A 3955-nucleotide genomic window follows, 5' to 3' on the forward strand; every position below is an offset into this window, starting at 1 on the left:
TTCAGACCATATGCAGAGTTGGCTTAACTTGGATGCTGTTGCGGATAGAGGAGTGATGCACTTAAAAGTAGCAAAATGTTCACTGATATAAACCGTTGACTTAAAGTTTTTTAGTAAATGCAACAGGGATTTAACAAGATTCAATGGTGGTGTGCACTTGATTATTTACTGCATAGAGGACAGGGTCAGGCAAAGCTGTCAGGCAGACCTTCTGTTGAGTCATGAGGTTCAGAAAGGACCCCCTTGCTTTCTAAACTCCTTCCAGAGAGGCATCAAAGTGTGGTTAGATTCAGACTTAGTCTCAGACTTGGTCAGCAGTTTATATCTAAAGGATTATATATGTGCTATCAGTCATTTATATCATGTAGCTAGGACTGCAGAGGTTAGCACACTATTAATCACTTACTGAGGATCTGTTGCAGCAATGAATCCCTCAGCCTTGAGGAGTATTGTTGAGAGGTGGCCCTACTCGGGGGATATCCTGGTTTCCAGGCTGCTGCTGTGCAGGAGAGCTCAATGGGCTCTGGGCAGTCCAGTATTTATGGAGTAACACATTTGAGTCATGGTTGTGTTCTCATACTACTACAGAAACTTGGCTTGAGTTGGAGCTTGACCAGGATTATATTTGGGGGTGGGAGGGGTTCACACTGTTCAGATTAGGCCTTTGGCTATTGTGTTGTTACCTATCTCCCAAGAATTAAGTCGGATGCCTTTATTATTACCCAGACTCATCCATTACCACCACCACTGGTGATTATCACTTGAGCAGAGTTGGGAAATAAAGGTCAGATTGGGGAAGGGGGGAGAAGCACAGCACCATGCTCCACTCTGTGACTGTAGTCAATTTATCTTGGCCTCACAGAATGGTAGTACAGTCGCCTCTTGCCTCTGCCGTGAATAGTGTATTGATAATTTGGGCACTTACAGATTCATGGTAAGTATACCGTGAAGCACTACTATTTGTTATGTGTTAATTTATATGTTTGGGGTGATTAAAGTTGGATTATTTATCTTATGCTAAACCTTTATATGCAATATAAGTAATAGACACATTAGAGTTAATAAAATCACAAATGGGTGAAATATGAAATTACAAATTTCTATTGCTGTCAGTGGCCATCCAAGAGGAGTTTCCCACCACTGCTGTTCTCTATCCTTCTTCACTCTTTCCAAGATACAGATATCTATTCTGTATCGCAATGAACGGTGATTAGAGTTTTGTGTCCCTTGTTTCAGATGCACTCTGGCAGCTGACACAGGTCATTGTGTTGTGATAGTTTCTTCACCAATATAAGATTCAGTCCCATGGAGGTAGGCAATAAATCATGACTCATTGTATAATTAGATTGTAACAACTGATAAGGCATAACAGGAGCTAAGTAATTAAAAGTGGCATCCCATAATTTTAATAAAGTTCTGACCCCCCTGCCACAGGCAGAGACACTTTCCGCTAGACCAGGTTGCTCAAACCCCCATCTAAGGTGGCCTTGAAGGCTGCCAGGAATGGGGCAATCACAGCTTTTCTGGGCAATGTGTTCCAGTGTCTCTCCACCCTCAATTTCTTTCTAAGAGGGAGGAAGGGAGACAGAAGTTGAAATACTCTCCTTTTCACTGTTACCTTGTTTCTCAGAATGCTTCGATTAGACTCAAGATACCGCTAGTAGACTGAATCACGACTCCAGGAATGTCTAAGGCCAACACACTCCTGCATATTTCAGTCCTTCCTGTGAGATTCTGTTCATGGGGTTTTTAACTTGTTTACTTTTAATGTAGTTTATGGTCCCTGTTTATGGATCTTACTTTGTGATCGCCTCCCTGGGGCTTCAGGATTGGTTTTTTTTCAGCTGGTTTATCATCCCAGCCTGTTTCATGACTGCAGTTAACAATGCTGTGCATTAATTCTGTTTTGGGTAGAGAGTGCCTTAGGAATGTTATTGTTCTGGTCTTTACTATATTCAGTGTCTCTTTTAATTTCACCCCATTTTGCAGTTAAAGAATTGCTGGGACTCCTCTAATCAATAGTTTTAACATTGCAAAATCTACTGTAGCAGTTAATGGGACATTATGGGGTCCTTGTTTATGCATGGCTCATATGCAAATGGTTTTTGTGACAGTTGCAGAGGGCTTGCTTAGAGATTTAATGGGGATTAGGGAGGGTTCACCTTGCTCCATAGCATCTATTCCTCCATCCCAAGAAGTGACCAGGCTTGTGATAGGATGGGGTGTATTTGCTGGGTTGGATCCTAAGTTCAAGAAAACTGGACCTCAAATAGTGTTTGTTTCATCCTCTCTCAACATTGTGTGGTTGCTGACACTTAGCCATACTTGTAACAAGCCTTCAGTTTGTTTTAGCTGAATTTCTGCTATATTTCTCTTGTAAATTTGGCAGTTGAAAGGGATCCTGGAGATGGTTCACGTAGTATGTTGCAGATGACCACTCCAAGATCCCACAGTTCTTTTTAATTTAACAATTGGCTTGGCTTCGTATTCAGGAGGGCTTGGGGGGTACACGACAACACACCAAAGGACACACACTCTTATGATTCACTTATTGAGATCACCCTAGATATCACCATCTCAATCTTTAGGGGATACTATTAATTTCCTAATATGTACCATACTGGGGGTGTGTGGGGCCCATAGAAGCATTTTCAACTCTTTCTCCCAAATTCTGTTTTTTATTATTCTTGTTACTGTTCTTGCAGCTGCTCCATTTTTAAAGATGGCATTCAGTCACCAACTCTACAATTTCCTTCTCTGGGTCTTCTACTGTCTATTTGCCTGTTTTTGGCATAGTTTCTAAACAAGTACCCAGCATCCTGCAGGTAGCACCTTTTCATTCTCCATCTTCTGTGTGGCTCCTAATGACCTCTACCTGCTTTTCAATGACTTCTTAATTATACCCATCGTTATGAGCCCATTCCTTTGAGAATTTGGATTCACTCAGTTTTGCTTCATGCCTCAATAAATAATGGGTGATGCTACCTGCCATCCATTTGGCTATGCCAGGAGCAGAATAAAGCTTATTTTGAATACTAGCTGTTGATGAGTGTTGAGGGGGGTTGTTTTTGTTTTGTGTTTTTTGTTTTTTGTTTTTTTTTTTTTTTAGCAAGTTGTCACTGTGGCTTATGTCCAGGTTTTTGGTTCCAGTTTCTCATCTGTTTCTGATCAATGAAGCTGCAAGAGCCATTGTTTTGCTGAACCATATGCAAAGATTATTCTACATCTCTCTTCTCGTAGTTTCCTACCCTAAAGGATGTTAATACTGAAATAGCTGAAGATGCCTCTGGGATTTACAGTGCTTAGTATTGCCATTGTGCTCTCTTAAAATCTTGAACCCTGGCTGTTTTAATGTGATTTTTGTCCTATCCTCTCGCACAGAGAGTTGACACTTTTTTTACACATGAGGAGAGTTGTGCTGACATATAGGCTACAGCTCAGTGAACTTTGTAGCCTGGAGGAATCAGTCAAGACAAGTTTCATTTTCCTTATCTTGCTAGAATTTGCCTGCTCAGTGTGCAAGTTGGCTTGCACTCAGATTGAGACACAACACTGAGATAAGGTAGAAAGTTGGAAAAGTGTGGCTGTGTATTACACAGTATAGTATTACATTTTTTACAGGTATATTACTAATGTGACTACAGATATAATCAGACTAGGGGTGGACACACTATTGAGAATTGTCAAGATAATTTAGTCCAGCAAAATCACCTCTCTGGTGTTACAGAGAGGACTTTTTGGGGGGAGGAGGGAGGAACTTTTTTTGGCCACTTGCAGAAGGGTGCTTTCTGTGGTGTTACTAAAGAAACCAACTACCTTTGTCCCAAGCTTTGCAGAGTAAGGATCAGTTTTTTGGTTCTGCTCCTAGCACTGGTGCTTGAATAAATACATGAAGTCTGTCTTCCTTGTTTTCCTTTTTTACACACATGCAGGCTCATAACCTGTGTGTTCAAAA

Source organism: Lathamus discolor, chromosome 6 (assembly GCF_037157495.1).
Source record: "Lathamus discolor isolate bLatDis1 chromosome 6, bLatDis1.hap1, whole genome shotgun sequence".
NCBI classification, from domain to species: Eukaryota; Metazoa; Chordata; class Aves; order Psittaciformes; family Psittacidae; genus Lathamus; species Lathamus discolor.